We start from the raw sequence: 20662 nt of genomic DNA on the forward strand, positions 1-20662 counted from the left end.
ATGAGTATGAAAGCAAATGGTAGCTTGAAAGAGCCATTTAGTCCACAGGAACGAAGGTAAATATAAGAACCAGCTTGTTAGGAAAAAATTCAAAGCATAAAATATGTGAGGTAGTAACGTTTCCGTGATCATTGGCATATAAATAAAGACATAATTAAATCAGAACTTGAATATAATGAGAATGAATATAGAAGAAAGCACAAAATTAAGTATTGTAAGTATTAGCATTACGAACTGTTAAATTTAACGGAAACTATAATTTTCACAAAAAGGTCTCGAAGATAATCTTTCTCAATAAAAGATTAATAATTCTACAAAGAACCTATCGTCTGAGTTCTACGAAAAATGTGAATTCTATCTAGTAAATAGAAAGAAACTATGCCAAAACTCCCCGCTTTAGGGATTCCAATAAGGAATATTTAGGTTAACTATGAAAGCTAATCTCAGCAGTTTTAAAGGCTTTAAACAGAAATATCTAGAAACTCAAATAAACAAAACTGTGAGCTTCTGAGAGAATCAACATTAAGCGCCCTAAGGAAAAGACGAAACAAAGTTCCATAACGTGTTAGACTTGCGGTATTTAGGAAAGAAAAAATACACAATTAATTTTTCCCCAAAATGGAAGCAAAAAATTCTTAATTCTGATAAATGATCCCTGCTAGGGAATCATTCATAAAAATCCATCCATATTCTTATGGACTTTATATTACGGTTATTGAGAAGAGAAAACAAGAGTAGGAAAAATCGAATTATCCATAATTTCGATTTATTTCTCCTAAAATGGCAGCTTATAAGAGAAAGCAGGTAAATAGAATAAAATCACTATAATTTCGTAAGATCATAAATGACGACAGCTGGGAGATATGCGGTTATTCTGGAAAATAATTATGCAATTTACCTTCAAAATCCAATTCTAAAAAAAAAGTTAATTTCTATGTAAATCGCTTCTTAAATCCTATTGAGGAAAGCAGAACGATACCATTTACAAAAATTGTTAGATTTTCTGTGGTATGAAAATCATTTTATAGAACACGATCATACGGATAATTAAGATTTGCAGAGTAATAAGATGCCCTTTTGTAAAAAGTAGAAACTTACCAAATACAAATAACATTACGGGAAATAAACTAAAGGATAAAACCTATGTAATCACAGAATTCTGACAGACATGAACCTAATTTGCATAATAAATATGAGACTTAAAACTTGCCTTGTAATTTGCAGTTATTGCCGTGAATAAATATGCTAAAATGGCGTGCAAATTCCGCAGACTTAATGGATGAGGACATCGACAATCCTCTAAATTTAATCCGCCTAACTCTGTTCATAACGAGAAAAACTCTTGGCGGATAATATATTTTCCCATTACGTAATAAAAACTTTACGATCTAACAGTAAACATTTTTGAGTCCGTAAAAAAGTGGATGTTGAGAAAATGAGCCGTTACGTTTTTTGTATAATTTGTCCAAAGTATTGGTACAAATCGCCAAAAATTAGGAGATAATTATAAATCAGGGTGGGAATAAATGTAAACGTAAATCAGTAAGCAAATATCCATATGTAAATGTCAAATAATGGGCGTATTCCTAATGTTTCAAGCTTTCAAATAATTGCGTTTAAAACTTATAGATTACATCGCTAGTTGCATCGCAAAACTATAACTAAATATAAAAAATTTAATTTCTTCACAGAAATCAATATCAACCAAAGCAAAATATTACAGCTTTAACAAATGACTCGTGGCAACAACAAAAAGTTGTCAGTATCTAAGTACAAGCACTTTGAGCATATATTAAGTTGCGGCTTATGTTCCATTAGAAGATTAAGAAATATCTAGGTCTCTGAAGCTAGGCAGAATTAAAGACATAAAACCCAGAAAAAACTTGAGTTATCGAAAAAACCGAAAATCATAAAATAATCATTTTTCACTTCATCGCTTGCGTGTATGGGTTTGAACACCCTGTTGGTGATACTTTCCTGAAAGGGCAAAATACGGCTAATTTTGTTGGCTTTCTGAATAATCACTTGTGTGTAGGGGGTTCACCACCGTGCTTGGGATTGTTTCCTATAGGTGTATAATACGGCTAATTTTGTGTTAGCTTTCTGGAAAGGACCTGATCAGCGACCCAGCAGTTAAAGCTGGAAGTGACCAGTAACCATTGTATCGTTCATTATTTGAGCCACACTTCTTTTACACCGAAACTAGTGTACACACACCATAAAAAATACGGTGTCATTTGAGAGGGTCGAGACGATCATTCTCAACCCTTGGGACGTTATCCACCGTCCTGAAGCTCTGATTGTACCCTCATACTGCACACACACACATATGTATGTATATATATATATATATATATAATATATATATAGTATATATATAATATATATATATAAAATATATCTATATATATATTAAATATATATATATATATATATATATCAATATATATATACATATATATCTCATATAGATATATTAATAGTATAATATATATGTATAATATATAATATATATATATATATATGAATAACTTGATCACGAAGTATATAAAACGTGATGCTATGTATAAATAAAGGTTTTTTTGCCACGAAGGAAAAAAATGAAAAAGCGAGATAGCCAAGTACTTTCGGTCCTGTTCGGACCCTTTACTGAGGCAAACTGATTTCACAAAGAACAACATAGTCAAAAGAAGGCTTAATATACAAACTGACACTACCAGATTAGCCATAAGGGCGACTTTCACTCTACAGAGAGGAGCAACAGCCAGAGGCTAGCCACACCTTGAAGGATACACGCAGTAAACAAGTGATTCTTCCAGAAAACAGTACATTTTGAAAAAAAAAAAAATGGGAGCATATACAATTTATTATCATGATTTTTACACAAATTTTCCCAACAAAAATTATTATTAATGAAAAGACGAAAGAAAATATAAATATATATATATATATATATATATATATATATATATTATATATATATATATATATATATATATATATATATACGAGCAAGAGAAAGAGGGAGAGAGCATATCGAACCGAGAGAGAGAGAGAGAGAGAGAGAGAGAGAGAGAGAGAGAGAGAGAGAGAGAGAGAGAGAGAAATAATAACTATATACATGTGGGACTAATTTATTAGTTGTTCATTTATTTTGAGGTCCGTCATAAACATCTTACAAACATGTGGGTCCAAATGGTACATTCCCAGACTAAGATTTAGGTTGTTTTTATTAGTGATTTGTATAATTGCCGATTCCAGTAAATTTCTTGAAACATAATCATTAGATCTAGCAATTACCGAGGTATCACCCCAATTAATACAATGAGATTTTTCACTCAGATGGATAAACAGTGCATTTGAAGTCTGGGCTGTTCTAACTGAATACATATGTTGCTTTATACGTACACATAAATTTTTACTTGACTGACCAACGTAAAACGAAGGGCAATCCTTACAAGGAATTTTGTAAATGATGTTGTTATTTGTTACGGGACTATTCTTAATTAGCATATCTTTAATGGTATTGTTATAAGAGAACACTACATTAACATTAAACGATTTAAATATTGATTTTATGGTTTCAAATCCACGAAAATAAGGTAAGTTCAGTACATTTTTAGGCATTTCTTTTTCATTAATAGCAACATTATAAAACTTTTTGAGCTTTTTTTGATAACATAAATCAATTAAATGAGGTAGGTAGCAGAGATCGTTTCCTATCTTTTTTATGTATTCTATTTCTTGGTCCAGATATTGTGGACTTGTGATACGCAAAGCGCGTAGGAACATATATATGGACCCATATATTTGTAAGATGTTTATGAAGGACCTCAAAATAAATGAACAACTAATAAATTAGTCCCACATGTATATAGTTTTTATTTCTTTCTCTCTCTCTCTCTGGTTCGATATTCTCTCTCCCTCTTTCTCTTGCTTGATATATATATATTTATTTATATTTTCTTTCGTCTTTTCATTAATAATAATTTTTGTTGGGAAAATTTTTTTTTTTTTTCAAAATGTACTGTTTTCTGGAAGAATAACTTGTTTACTGCGGTTATCCTTCAAGGTGTGGCTAGCCTCTGGCGGCTCCTCCTCTCTGTAGAGTGATAATCGCCCTTATGGCTAATCTGGTAGTGTCAGTTTGTATATTAAGCCTTCTTTTGACTATGCTGTTCTTTGTAAAATCAGTTTGCCTCAGTAAAGGGTCCGAACAGGACCGAAAGTACTTGGCTATCTCGCTTTTTCATTTTTTTCCTTCGTGGCAAAAAAACCTTTATATATATTATATATTAATAATTATAATCAATAGAAATATTATAAGTATCTATATAATATTTAATATATATATTATATTAATATATTATATAATATGAGATATATATATTATATATATATAGATATATATATTATATTATATATATATAATATATATATATATGGGCAGTGGTGAGAAAGACTAGCTAGTAATACTCACGCACTACTAATGGTACCCAAAACAAATATGTATACATATGTATTGTTTGATTATAACCCATGCGCTATTAATGTACACAAAATGAATTATAGGACGCAGATATGCATGAAAAAAAATTCTAAAATGTCATTGCAAAACAAATGTCTTACAAAGCTTGACAAAAGTACAAAACTCGAGTCCGCGTGTTAAATACAATGTTCCATAAAGTGTCTATTCAGAAGAAAGTTGCACAGCTTAGACATTTCTCACAAATAAATAAGGAGAATGAAGACCTAGTGTTATTACATTTTAGCAAGCATGGAAACAGTTTGAACACTTCGATGACAACAGACATGCGACGACACAGAACGCGTCCTTAATGACTTTTTGTATTGCGCCAGACTCAGATCTAACTGGGACTTCGACGCTTCCATTGGACGAATACCAGCCATAATTGCATGAGGTCAAGTATGTCAAACTAATCGTATAATGGAGTCGATTCGCACCAGATATGAACAAAAGGAAGTTCATGGGGGAGAAACACACAACAACCTTGTATTTTCCTCTTATCTGTAATGTTGAATGATGTGAAATTTCAGGTGCGGAAAGTAGGACACGGACAAGACATCTTTATTTCCTGTTTTCGGATAAGTGTCGTTAACTTTTTTGCACTAATACCTCTCTCTGGGACGTTCTTAATAACGTTAAGAGAAAAAAAGTTTCCCGTCAAGAATAAAGGCCAATTGACTGCGTTCATAACCATCCCAGAGGGAAGCTCCTTAAAGTTTTCACAAATGTTGAAAAATTTCTGTTTCTTGTGAAAAACTTATCTAATTTCTGACAGACAGATAGGTAGATGTCTATGTTAATCCTATATGCATCTTCTCCTTAGAAGGAATGGCTCTAGAAAGTCCTGGCCTTAACTGCATCAAACCTCTTGCCCTTCTTCACCCGACTTCGACGCGCCCCAGCTGACTAAGTGTCAAGCACATAATTCAGTACTTGCGACAACAGGCACACAATAGAATTATTAGGCGCCGAGTTTAAGCTGCTTTCTCCGTCACATGAATACATGTCCTATATATATGTATGCGTGTATGCATACATAAGCTAAATACTAAATTTTCATTACCTTTCAACAACAAATAAGGATAGTAAAAGTGAAACGCAAAATCTGGTGCTGTTTAACATTTTCAGACGGTATCTATACAGCACTATCCTGCACTTTTGGATTCCATTTTCTTTAAGTTTTAGTCAAAAATATATTTCTGTATACCTATATGTATTCATTCCAGCGATTTTGTTTATATGTCCTCAGACAATACTGTACAGAAATCAATCAATTAATTTTTGTCTATTTACTTAAACCTGCAAACGTTTTTCTCTTTCAACTTATAGAATGATTCGACATTCAATTCTAATGCAGCAAAAGTGAAAATTCATCTCTTACCAGCATATTTAAAAAAAAAGATTCGACTACAGTTTGTAACTGAAGAAGCAAAACAACGAGGTTAACCTTCACATAGAAAACTTCAACTTTAATGTTGTATCGATTAAATAAAAACGACGACTCATACCACTATTCTCATTTGGTGCTTAGTGATACCTTCGTCGCTATGCAAGATCAAGAGCAGTATTTCTCATATTCTTAAAATGCACATTACCTTATTATCCCTAACCTATCCCATCTTAGACCGTTGCATCCTTACCTTACCTTACAGACCTTACAGTTCGTTCGGGTTGCCCCAGGTCCCTCAGTGTGAGGCGCCTCTAATGTCTACCAGAGAGTTGCTAGTACATCTTCCGGTATATTTTGCATCTTCCAATCTTGGATGGTCTGGGATGCAGTTTAGATATTTGTCGAGCTTATTCTTAAACACATCTACGCTCACTCCTGATATATTCCTCAGATGAGCTGGCAACGCATTGAATAGACGCTGCATTATCGATGCTGGTGCGTAGTGGATTAATGTCCTGTGTGCTTTCCTTATTTTTCCTGGTATAGTTTTGGGCACTATTAATCTACCTCTGCTTGCTCTTTCTGATATTTTTAGTTCCATGATATTTTCTGTTATTCCTTCTATCTGTTTCCATGCCTGAATTATCATGTAGCGTTTCTCTTCTCCTTTCTAGACTATATAATTTTAAGGATTGTAGTCTTTCCCAGTAGTCTAGGTCCTTAACTTCTTCTATTCTAGCTGTAAAGGACCTTTGTACACTCTCTATTTGTGCAATATCCTTTTGATAGTGTGGGTACCATATCATATTGCAATATTCAAGTGGACTACGAACATATGTTTTATAAAGCATAATCATGTGTTCAGCTTTTCTTGTTTTGAAGTGCCGTAACAACATTCCCATTTTTGCTTTACATTTTGCCAACAGAATGGCTATTTGATCATTGCATAACATGTTCCTATTCATCATCACACCAAGGTCTTTAACTGCTTCCTTATTTGTGATTGTCTCATTATTAGGTCCCCTATATGCATATAGCTTTCCTTCTCTGTCTCCATAATTTATTGATTCAAATTTATCAGAGTTAAATACCATCCTATTACCTCTGCCCAATCATATACTTTGTTAAGGTCTCTTTGTAGAGCCGTTCCTATCTTTCATCACAAGTAATTTTCTCTACTTATTCTTGTGTCATCAGCGAAACTACTCACTACCGAATCCTTAACATTACTGTCTATGTCTTCAATCATAATAACAAACAATATTGCAGCTAGCACCGTACCTTGTGGCACACCGGATATTACCTTGGTTTCATCCGATTTCTCATCGTTTGCAATAACTATCTGTTTTCTGTTGTGTAAAAATTCTTTTAACCATCTTCCTACTTTATCTACGATATTGTGTTTTCTAATTTTCTTTGCTAATATATTATGGTCTACTTTGTCAAAAGCTTTTGCAAAGTCTAGATAAACCACATCTGTTTCATTTCCGCTTTTCATATTTTTGAATATGTTCTCACGGTGGACTAACAGTTGGGTTTGTGTACTTTTTACCGGGTACGAAACCGTGTTGTCCTATATTAAACAAATTATTTTTTTATTAAATGTTTCATAATATTTTTCTTCATTACCCTTTCATACACTTTCATAATATGTGATGTTAGACTCACAGGCCTATAATTACTTGCCTCTAGTCTTGATCCACTTTTGAAAGTAGGGGTGATATATGCTAATTTGTGCTCATCATAAATCTTGCCTGTATCTACACTTTGTCTTAATAATATTGCAAGTGGCTTTGCGATAGAATGAACTACTTTCTTTAACAAAATAGCAGGGACTCCATCCGGCCCTGCAGCAGCTCCATTTTTAATTTCATTAATTGCCTGCACAATATCAGCTTCATTAATTTCTATGTCAGCTAAATATTCACTATTTTTTTCCCTTACTTCTATATCATTATCTTCATTATCTATTCTAGGGGTGAATTCTCTATATCGTTCTGCCAGTTATGTTTGGCAAATTTCCATTTTTTTCATTCGTTAAATCTCCCTTCCTTCAATTCTCAGAGGGCCTATTTCTATTCTTCTTTTATTCATCATCTTCGCATATGAGTATAATAGTTTGGGGTTTTGCTTGATATTTAATAGGGTTTTTTCTTCCAAGTCCCGTTTTTCATTTTCTTTTGATTGTATAATCTTTTGTTCTGCATTTTCTATCTTACTTTTTAGTTCTATAACTTTCCATGCATTTTTTTCTTTTGCAAGACCTTTTTTCCACTTTCTGATTTTCTGGAACAAGATCCTTCTGTCTCTTGGTATGCATGAATGATGTTTACTTTTCTTCTTCGGTATATATTTTTCCACTATTTTCTCCAATATTTTATATAATATCTCCGTATTTACCCTTATGTCATCACTACGTCATCACTTAGAAAATGTTATCCCAATCTTTGTTTAATTCTTCATTAATTTCTGACCATTTATATTTTTACTGTAGAAGTTGTATTTTCCCATATCCTTCCCACTTTTTCATTTCTTGCTTATCTCTATTTTCACTTGCTTTGGAATGAACTGTTAATTCTATGACATTATGGTCTGAAATACTCGCATTATAAACTATTATTTCTTTAACATAATTCATCTCGTTCACAAATACTAGGTCTAAAGTATTTTCCTTTCTTGTTGGCAGGTGATTTATTTGTTGAATGTTGTATTCTAGTAGCATATCTAATAGCTTTTCAAATTGCCTCTTATCTTCTGCACTACTATTACTCTCTTTTTTATATGTATAAGTACAACCACAATCTCCTATTCGTTCTTTCCATTCTACGAAAGGAAAGTTGAAGTCACCAGATAGGAGAATAGTCCAGTCCTTGTGATTTCTACATATATCATCCAATTTTTCAATTATTAAGTCAAACTCTTTAGTATTAGGAGGTCTATATATTACTATGTTCATCAATTTTTCAGATTCAAATTCTACCGCTATTAGTTCACATTCTGAGTTACTATATTTCTCATATATTTTTCCTTGTTTTTTGTCTTTCCCATATATTGCGGTTCCCCCTTGATTCCTATTTTTTCTATCTGATCTATAAGTTTGGAACCCTTTTATTTGATCATCATTCCAGTCTCTTGGGAATACCAGGTTTCACTTATATTCATTATATCTATTTTCTTTTCATTTTGGGTTAGTTCTTCTAAGTACTCTATTTTTCTTTTTGAGTTACTCGTAACTAAACCCTGCGCATTCATCACTATGATGGTTTGCTTGTTTTCTCCTTCATTTAATACTGGTAGTAATAAGGATTTTTTTCCCATGTCTCTTTCCTGTTCTGGTATGTTGTTCTTTTTTCATTTCCAGAAATTCTGACATTAAAAAATCCAACTTTTCCATAATATTTGATCTTCCTTCATCTATAATTATTCATTTTGTGTCGGAATCTTGCAATTTTCTCCGTTTCTGCAACTATCCTCTTGCATAATAAATACAGTTATTATCTCTTGAGTAGAATTTCGGAGCTGATGCTTTGAAATTTTTTGCTGACACCTCTGCATATCTCATTGGTGGTTTGCTTTTCTCTTTTACCTGATATTCTTGATTTCTCTCTTTATTTGTTTCTTTCTTATTTTGGATTTTATTACTTGGTTGGTTATTTATTTGATTATGATTCATGGCTACAGGGTGCATATATTTGCATTTTTTGTCGAACTTACATCCTTTTCCTTCTTTTAGGTTTTTACATATTTTTGGATGCAGATCTCTGCAATCATCCCCATATCCATCTAAGTATGCACATTTACCATATATTTCATAGTTTTGACATATCTTAGGATGTTTGTAGTAACATCTTTCTCCAAATCTGCAATTCCCTCTTTTCAAAAGGTTGCAGATTTTGTCTTTCTTGTCTATTTTTTCCTCTTTCCCGTCATTGTGTAGATCTGGGTAGAGCCTCTTCGGGATTTGCTTTTCTGTTGTCATATCGTAATTTATTTCTTCGTAGGTATGCTGCTTTATTGCCTCATATGTAGTATCAATGAGTATCTCTGCATCCATACTTTTATCTTGTTCTTTGTTTTCCTTATTTTTTTCTGTCATTTCATTTTTGTTTACTTCTCTTCCGTTTTCCTCTTCTTCTTTTTCTTCTTCTTCTTCCTCTTCCTCTTCTTCTTCATCCTCAACTATTTGTACATTCAATCTTGATTTAATAACATTGTCTATCCATGATAGACATGTTGAACAAAAATTCTTGTATCTTTTCTCAAATCTTGTATTACCTCAGCACACTGTGGATGGGTCGGAATGTTGCATGCAGCACATTTTCTGATTAGGTTTTGTGGATTGACTATGCTATACCAAACCTTACACAGTTTGCATGCTTTTGGCATTCTTTTTCCTAATGCATCAATTAGGATATTCACAAGATTCACCTTATTCATTTTCTTTGTCGGAATATGTTGGTTTATGTATATTTTCTTTATGAGTCTCTTGACCACTTGGATTTTATTTGGAACTTCTTCAATTATTTTCAAGATGTTTTCATTAGATTTGTTCCAGTTTGAAGGATTATATCCTTCTAATATATCTATGAATGCTTTTGTATCTTTTTGGTTAGGACTGTTGCTGATTTCATAGATGAGAAATGCCAGTTCCCTTCCTGCTACCTCATCTTATTGCGAATCTGCTAAACACGCCAAATTACGCCACCTCTTCCCGCAGTTGGAACTTACTGCCATCTTGTTCTGATTTATAGTATTACACTTGATAAACTAACTTAGAAGACGCTTTTTCACACTAATCTTATCACCGATAGTTCACGAACACTTCTAGATATTTCTCAAATTCTAGTCGTATGTTAAACTTGTGATATCTGTTGATTAATCTGACTTCACGCGGGTACGTCTCACCAAGCAAGATGGCTACTACGTCAGGGACCTTCAAGCCCCTTTTGTAAATCGACATCACTGTATCCCGTCAACATTGAAACTGAAATGGGATTGGTAACATTATCATTATTCAACCAGTAATGATGCTCATCACTTTAGCGCTAAATAGCAAAGGGACGACGTAAAAACAATCAAACATTTTCGCAAACAATGAAAATCATAAAGAAAGAGTATTACCATAGTTAAACTGCATAGTTTTATCAGTTGTAAGCATTTACTCGTATCAAAGGGATGAAAAATAGTCTAATCAAAGCCATTGTTTTCCGCAATAGGTAACGTCAAGTTAAATTATCAGTGCTTATTCCTTTAAAAAATATAAAAAGTATTGTCATATCCGAGAGAGATAAAAATAAGCATTTTCATAAAATTAATTAGTCAGTTTGACAACTCCATAACCTTGAAACCCCCAATTATTCACAAGGGAATAGAACGTTCAAAAACATCCGCATCTCTCTACCTTTATGCAGACACGTGCATATTTAAATTGTAAAAGTAAGGCAGTCACGTTTAAAGGCAATAACGATTTTCCATCGCTAAATTGAAGCACCAGAAGCGAAAAATATCTATAAAATAGGAGTGACAACCAGAATAAAATGAAGGCTCATTTATAATCTGACATTTTGATGGTAAATCATTCAACATGAACATTATTCCGAGATTTAGGCGAGTGGAGAGCGAAATTCACACTTTTCTTTTTTGATGAGATACAAAGATAGCTTACCAAATACGTCACTTCCATATTTGCTGCTGCAAAAAAGCTGCACTGGCTTGTTGTAATAAGTAAATTTTCCTACTGACTTTCCCCAATAAATTACATTTTTTATTACAGCTATGCCAGAATTATAAGTATCTCACATGAAAATCTAATTTATTCTACCGAGTTTATTCTTCCTTACTAAAAGTCAGCCTGTAACCAAAATGTAATTCGGGGTTACAGGAATGATCAAGACACAGACCTTAAATATGTCCTACAAAAATTTGCATTCTCTTGTCAAGCAGTTGTTATGGGGTCCATTCAGATGACCACTGTGTCTAAGAAAATACAATGAAGTCAAATGTAACATGAGATTTTCTGTTGTATGCTACAATGCTGTCCTATAAAGTTGTAGGTCCTCTTTTTAGTATTATATATTTTTAGAATTAAATCCTAAGATGAAACTAGAAACAGCCATCTCTGAAGTTAGAAAAAAAAGTTGCCAATAACAGCATAAAGGTAACGGTTGCTTAAAGAGGAATCCTTAGCTAACTGATTTATATTGAATCATCTGGCGTCCAAAGTACCTGGACCACAAACGCCGATTCATAGCCTATAGATCCCACTTTGGGAGTAAATGGATTAATCAATTCTGGAATGAAAAGCTGAAGATGTTCCTCGAGAGATTAGCAACATTGGAAAAGATCTTTCAATATCAAAACCACAGTCGAATATGATGGTAACTATTTTGTCATGAGAGGTGTAACACTCATGCTGGTTCTAAATATTCGAAAAAATATGTAAAAAAAAATAAAATCAAAACTTCTAACAAACCACATTAGTATGGAAGAGCCAGTGGAGAATAGATAGGCTGTGGTGATGTCTTCCGAACAATACATGAAAAAATATTCAAAATTTTCAAGAACCTATTCAAGAACCATATCAATACAAACTTCATCTATATATATATATATATATATATATATATATATATATATATATATATCTATATATATATATATATATATATATATATATATATATATATATATATATACATATATACATATAATATATATATATATATATATGTGTGTGTGTGTGTGTGTGTGTGTGTGTGAGTGTGTGTGTGTAGATTCTACAGGTCATTTTTACCAGATACATATGAAATTGTAATGGCTATATTTGCTCTTTTTACGATACGCTTATCACTACAAAACTTCGAAGATATCATGATGTCCAGTAGCGGGAAAACGAACCCACGATACCATAATCACGATGAGGTCATTACCGTGCCGAGCTGACCACGAGAAAGATAAAAGTGTATTCCCTCTCGTACATACATATACCTGTCGTTCTCAGATATATGTTTATTAGAGCTGGAATAGACCCATCCTTACCATCGTAATCAAGTGGGCAATCGTTTTCATTGCTTTTTAGGCTGAAATATATATGTAGAATCAACTGGTCATTTTTACCAGATACATAAGAAATTTTAATAGCCACAATGTCCTCTTAACCACTCAAATTCTTTGCTATATTTTGGATACGCTTGTCACTACAAAGCCTTGAGCTCCAACTTCAAAGAAATTTGAATATGTACGAGAGGGAATAGACTTTTATCCTTCTCGTGTTCAGGTCGTGATTATGGTATCGCGCGTTCGTTTCACGCTACCGGACATCATGATTCTTCAAATTTCTTTAAAGTTGGAGCTCAAAGCTTTGTAGTGACAAGCGTATCCAAAAAAGAACAAAGAATTTGAGAAGTCAAATGGTCATTGTGGCTGTTACAATTTCATATGTATCTGGTAAAAATGACCAGTAGATTCTACATATATATTTCAGCCTAAAAAGGAATATAAACGATTGCCCACTAGACTACGATAATGACACACAAGCACAAACACACACACACACACATATATATATATATATATATTATATTGTAACGTTTATAGATCGTTTCATCTACCCAGAAATTAATTAATTAGTTTGATTTGGAAAACGGCAGCCATTTCCTCCAAATATCAGCTGATTTTTAGTAAACGCGGGAAACCAAACCCCGCCCACCAGAGGTAGGAGTTCCTAAGTTGGGGGAAAAGAGTCTTTTGTCAGCTTTAGGGACGTATCTCAAACGGGAAGGATGTAGGCAGATTGGTACTTCTCAGACCTATATCTTAAGCTCTTTTTCCTGTGAACCCTCTGCTGGCTGTATGTTCTGTTTCCAGGATTTGCCCTGTCTCGTGGGGGGTTAAGCTGACTCCCAACACCCATGGAAAACACCTGGATTCTGCCCCAGTCGACTGCAAGACGCGACCTCGGACAGATGTCCAACCACCTGCCTTCCTGTTAGGCCTATCCAGGGCGTGAGTGGCGCGCCAATAGACCCAGGCCTAAGACAAAGCCAGGCCACGTTTTTCTACAAAGATCCACTGAACACGACATCCAGGTATGTCTTGTGAAACAGCATATTGCCAGTCCCTCACATCCTATTATCTATTTGATCCCCATTTTCCCAATTCAATTTCCAACCCAAAAAGAACTCATCCTTTTGTTCCCTCTCACTACCTCATGGCCGCATGCTTCCCATTGTGTGACCGTCCCCAGACAAATGAAGTCATTGCAAACCTCAGTGATACATTAAAAAGTTCCTTTTCCCCAGTGTTAGAGAACTAAACAAATGAAATTGGGCAATAAATCCTTTTTCTTTTATCTTGTTTAATCTGGGATTCTTTTTCCAGATTCCCTGAGTCACGTGTCACATCTCTCTGCCCGCAAGTGTTGCATTACCCAAGTTTATGAAACCAGCTTGTAAGAATTCCATTTTGAGCCAGCTATTATCCATTTGTGAGAGATTATAAGTCCCAACGTGTGGACGCTGCATTTACTTTTCTCCAGGCCAGTACGGGCCTTTTGTAAATAAATAGCTGTAAAGTAACTAGTTGAGTTTCTGGCGACCTTTTCCTCTAAAGAAATTATCACTAACTACCAGTTTTACGGTAAGTTCAATTAATTTCATCTTGTCCCCCCTCCATTATTTCTGTTTACGTATCGAGTCTCTCAAGGCCGGGCTCATACGTAAAATTGTCGACCTCGCCGAGGATTTGATCCTAGCTTGCTTAAAAAAAAGCTTGTAAATCGCATTATCCCTTGTAAAACGAATGTAAATGTTTTTCAAAGCGAAAAAAACTAAGCACACTTGCACGGAAGACAGACACTGACTCACGGTAAGGTATACCATTCATTAATATGATTACTTTATAACCAATGTTAGCATAAGGTACGTTTAAGTATTTTCCTTACGAAGTGTTTAAAAGAGTGTAGGTAGAAATCTTATTATTGTAACGGCGAAAGCGCCAGAGCTTTATTTTAGCGGCGAGCAAACAATTTGCCCCACGAATTCTCTGTTACTTTGTACTGTCCTCGTCGGACGAGACAGAGCACGTGTATTAGAGAGATGACAGAAAGTACGAGATCAAACTAGGAAGTGCTTTGCCAGGGTTTATTGCTGTATTAGAAAGCCTAGCTAGTTAGGAGTGTTTTACTAATAGTTACGGCAAAAGAAGTGTACAATTCTTTTGTCTGTGATATGTTAGGGAATTCATTTTAACTTGGTTTCATTCCAAGTGTTGGTAACCGCTCTCTCAGGCTAGCTTCTCAGCTTCGCGCACGCGCACTTTCATGCCTGCCAGCCAACCTTCGGCTCACTCACAGCGGCAGCCATGTTTGTTATCTCTTTAAGCATTATCTAAACGATTTAAGCAAAGTAACGTAAGTCTTGAAAGTTTAACGTAAATAATATTAATCTCGGTACTAGTATCTATCGTTCTGCCAGAGAAATTAACGTAATTCGCCTTGAATAAGAAATTAGAATTTCGTGTTGTAAATCGCCTCGCGTTTACAGAGAATCAGCTGGTTGAAGACATGCTGCCCCGCTCACTCACCGCGTTTCACGTCGCATCGCTCACTAGCTCACTGAGCGAAAGTTTCATTTCACTTCGTACTTAACGTAACCTCATTCACAAATGTTTGCTAACATCGTTTTAAAATCCTTACCGTCATTTTCACTTGTCACACGGACCTAGTATACTTACGTAAAGTTAACGTAAATCTTCAAAGAGTAAATTACCAGAATTGTTAATGTAAAACGTGTCTTTGTGGAATTCATATTGAAACGCAAATCATTTCATAAGCGCAAGCCTCTACCATTTAGCGTAAAAATCGTTCACCGCGAGCGCGTTATCATTTTCATAAAACGTTATCCAAAGCAATTCTTTCATTACACGTTAACGTAAGTAAACCATTTAACGCAAGTTGCGTCATATTAAACTAACATTAGTAGTTCAATCCAATATAAGGGAGTTCATTCATATATCATTTTTCACCCTCTCCAAGAGAGAGAGAGAGAGAGAGAGAGAGAGAGAGAGAGAGAGAGAGAGAGAGAGAGAGAGAGAGACCCAGTATTCACGAAAGCCAAGAGTACTACATCTTACCATTAATTATAGCATGCAGAATTAACATTATTTTAGTCTCTTGTGTCTTTCATTTACACTGAGCGTGATACGTATGCGCCTGTGTCCATTGCAGTTTGCAAGCATTTATTTATTTCATTTATCGAGTACTTCAGCGAGGGACTGAGCATTTCTAAAATTTCCATTACCTGTCGTTGCCCGAGTGGTCTTTTCATTTTCTCTGATCACAAAAGACTTGCGTATACCGCAAGCACCAACCGCACAGTGTGCCACCGCAACCTTCATTACTTCCAGACAAGGAAGCCTATCAGTTTAGGACTGGCCACCACCAGTGCACGTCAGGTCTAACCATTTTACAGTGCCACTAATTCGTGACACTGTCCATCGACTGGCTGCTGAAGTACTCCCACCTTTTACTTTCTCTCCTCCACTATTACCCTCTGCCACGAACAGAGTACCATTTCACTTCAGTATATTTAAGTATACTGCATGTAGTGTCCGGGACACACCAGCACGCTACCAGTGCCCAAAAAGGAACGCCTCCTCATAAGTGCCATTGCACCTGTACAGGCCGTACATGTAGCCATTAAAACTGCGTGTCCGTCCTTAAGGAACGCCCAAGTAATTAGTGTGTCCGTGTACAAGGGTCAGTGATCCTTCGGAACACTCAACAAGGGAACGCCTCCCGAAGTGCCGCAATACCAGCCCTAAGTGCTGTCAAACCTGCGTGTCCGTCCTTACGGAACGCCCAATCCATTAGTGAATCCGCTATCCCGGATCACCCAATCAAGGGAACGCCTCTCGAAGTGCCGCAATACCAGCACTACTAGTGCTGTCTCAAAAAGGAACGCCTCCTGAAGTGCCACGCACTTGTACATACGTACAGGTAGCCCTATACCTGCGTGTCCGTCCTACGGAACGCCCATTCATTAGAGTATCCACCATTTTGGATCACTGAACCAAGGAACGCCTCCGAAAGTGCCGTGCACCTGTATTGGACCTACAGGTAGCCCATTCCAGCGCCTCCCAAGTTGGGAACGCCCGTAAGTGTGACGTATGCCGCACACTCCATGTGATTTTTTCACCTCATCAGAAGGTGCCACTTCCCAAGTGCCACAGAGCACCCAGTCTTTTCAGACTTTTTTTTCACTACCACGTTGCAGAACCCATTTACAAGTGAGTGCCACTTTCCACAGTAGGCACTCCCATTCCATTCAGTACCCTTCCTGGCCATTATTTTCATTTTCATCAGAGCCTCTGCTGCAGCCTAAGGGAAATGTCTTCCCCTGCTTCCCGCGACTTCTTTGCCATAGAGCTAGAGAAGCTCGGAGCCCTCATAACTCTGGGCAAGGAGGCCGGTTACACTGGACCAGCACTTGACCAGTGGATAAAGGCGCAGCAGGATGCCGCACGCCTGCAAGAAAAGGAAGCCAGAGAAGAAGAGAGAAAAGCCAGAGAAGCAGAGAGAAAGCATGAGCTCTCTCTCAAGGAGAAGGAACTCGAAATCAAACGGGAGAAGGCCCGTAAGGAGAGTATCTTAGCTCCAGCCACTCTGCCAGCTTCCAGCCCTGCACCCACTGTCTCTCTTAGTCCTGCCGTCTCTGGTCAGCCTGACATCCTTCCTATTCGTGAGCCTGGTCCTGATCCAGTGCCCAAGATAGAATTTCCTGCCGCATCCTGCCAGCCTCTTACCACTTTACCGCCTACCTCCTCCACTTTGGGAGAGGTAAGCCCACCAGTTGACCCCGGACTTGTTTCCGAGGGTGATTCAACAGAGGTTTCCTTGACCTCCCTACCTCAAATCACTGCCAGAGAGGACTCTTCACCTGTGCCAGAGCACACTGCCAGCCTGGGTGACTCCACAGATTTGCAACCTGTGGGGCCATCTTGGCCTTACTGTCCAGTGCCACGGAAGAGGTTCTGGAACACGTTCTGCCGAGACTGTGGCCGCCAGGGTCACATGTCTGCCAACTACGGAGGGTGCGCAAATTTTAATATTCCTGCCATCGTAATGGCAGTTACAAATCCTTCCTCCCTAGGACCCCCAGCTAAGGGCCCTATAACCGTCGCACCCCTCCAAAGCCATTATCCGCCAAGCCACGTCAGAGCCTTCGACGACTCTGGCGCTCAAATCTCCCTGATACGGGAAGATCGAATCCCCCGAGGGGCTAATATTGACAGACGTCAACTGATAACCATTGAAGGTATCAACCATATCAAGCTGATCCTTCCAACCGTACAATTGAAGGTCACCAGACCTAGTTTCTCCAAAGTATGTACTCTTGCAGTTGCAAGCTACATTCCAGGAGGTTACGACCTCCTCCTAGGGCAAGACATGAAGTCCCCCTCGCATTCCAAAAAGCCTAGGGGTCCTAACCCCACGTCAAATCACTCCAAAGCAAGGAGTCACCAAAATTCAACTTCCTCCAGGAAGTACGTCCACCAACAGTCTCCCCCGTTACCAAGGAGGGAGATTGACCATTCACAGTTCCGTTGCAAAACCTGCAACATACTAGGGCACTCCACGAATTGGCCTAGGTGCCCTAGCCGACTACCAGCAGCGGACACTGTCCATTTTCCACAAGGCTTAGCCTTCAACAAGAGACAGGAGCCTCTGTCTCCCATTTCCAAGGGCACGCTGAGAGGTATTGCACCTCCGGTACCCGTCACAGGTCCAGTCGACCTCAACTCTCTGCTAGTGCCACTTGGCAGCACTGAGCAGTGCCAAGCTCCGTCCAGCCTGGACGTAGAGCCACCACCGAACTTGACCTCTGCGCCTGGCCCCGAGCTAGCGCCAGCGCCTAACCTAATCAAGGATCCTCCTACAGGAGATCCTCCAACAGGCATGGAGCTTACCGCAGCCCATGGCCAATCCCATGTCCATGAGTCTTCTTCACCCTCACCACTGTCGCCCGAGGATGAACCTCCAGCAGACCTTACCTTCATACCTCATCTGGAAAACCAGGAACTGCCCGACACGGAGTCAGCCTGGAGGTTTCCCCTTACGACGGCTGTCGCAGCAGCTGAAGTGAGGGCCTCCCCTGCTGTAGGTTCCACCTCTACGACGGTTGCTGCAGATACCGAAGTAGGGTGTTCTCCTGCAATCCCTCAGGCTACCACTGCCTCTGCTCCTGCCGGCGTTTCTGGCCTTTCCCCAGAGTCGGTGCCTCCGTCTACTCCTAGGACTGGTATAGCCAGGCCCTGGAGGAATAAGAAGAAGAAGAAGAAGGGACGTAACAAATCATTAACAAACTAACCAAAGAGCCACATGCTCTCCTTGACACCTGTGCCCGAGGTACAGTGTCGCATTCAATTGCAGAGTGATCCTGGCACCTACCCAGAAAAGGTAGCCAGCCTGATCTCTGCCAGTAAAACTAACCCTCTAACCCCTAGCAATTGTAATACTAACCCTCACTTAAATATAATTACCTCATTACATTTCCATCCTGGTAATGCACTAACCACTCATCATCCTCACGCATCATTACCTCACCTCATGTATTTTAACAATTCCGGCGACACATTACTGCTGTGCGTACCACACTCTGGAATGATTGCGTCCCCAATTAACTGTATTGAGTAGGTTAGGCTAATGATTTAGTACCAGGGCATTAGGTTAGTAGCAAGTAGAATTTTCAAGTAACCTTATCTAGGGGTAGAGTAGTTATTACTTAGGCTAGACTACATTACTCCATTAAGTTAGTACACATAGCATCTCCACCTATAAGTTAGGTAGGCCACTGTAGCTAGCTGTATCGCTGCTCTAAAAACTTCAAGTTGGAGTAGGAGAACTGGGTAGTCGAGACGATCAACTTATTTAAGCCAAGACCTTCACGCCCGAAAGGGAGTGAATGCCTTCTTAACAGGGGGAGCTGTGACGTTTATAGATCGTTTCGTCTACCCAGAAATTAATTAATTAGTTTGATTTGGAAAACGGCAGCCATTTCCTCCAAATATCAGCTGATTTTTAGTAAACGCGGGAAACCAAACCCCGCCCGCCAGAGGTAGGGAGTTCCTAAGTTGGGGGAAAAAAAAGTCTTTTGTCAGCTTTAGGGACGTATCTCAAAAGGGAAGGATGTAGGCAGATTGGTACTTCTCAGACCTATATCTTAAGCTCTTTTTCCTGTGAACCCTCTGCTGGCTGTATGTTCTGTTTCCAGGATTTGCCCTGTCTCGTGGGGGGTTAAGCTGACTCCCAACACCCATGGAAAACACCTGGATTCTGCCCCAGTCGACTGCAAGACGCGACCTCGGACGGATGTCCGACCACCTGCCTTCCTGTTAGGCCTATCCAGGGCGTGAGTGGCGCGCCAATAGACCCAGGCCTAAGACAAAGCCAGGCCACGTTTTTCTACAAAGATCCACTGAACACGACATCCAGGTACGTCTTGTGAAACAGCATATTGCCAGTCCCTCACATCCTATTATCTATTTGATCCCCATTTTCCCAATTCAATTTCCAACCCAAAAAGAACTCATCCTTTTGTTCCCTCACTGCCTCATGGCCGCATGCTTCCCCTTGTGTGATCGTCCCAAGACAAATGAAGTCATTGCATACCTCAGTGATACATTAAAAAGTTCCTTTTCCCCAGTGTTAGAGAACTAAACAAATGAAATTGGGCAATAAATCCTTT

General features: G+C 37.7%; 1 protein-coding gene across 4 annotated transcripts in view; it reads right to left on the reverse strand.

Annotated features, from left to right (window-relative positions):
- Window positions 1-20662, reverse strand: part of LOC135222890 (alpha-(1,3)-fucosyltransferase C-like) — a 323079-nt gene that overhangs the window by 280666 nt on the left and 21751 nt on the right. The window lies entirely within an intron of this gene.

Source organism: Macrobrachium nipponense, chromosome 8 (assembly GCF_015104395.2).
Source record: "Macrobrachium nipponense isolate FS-2020 chromosome 8, ASM1510439v2, whole genome shotgun sequence".
Lineage (NCBI taxonomy): Eukaryota > Metazoa > Arthropoda > Malacostraca > Decapoda > Palaemonidae > Macrobrachium > Macrobrachium nipponense.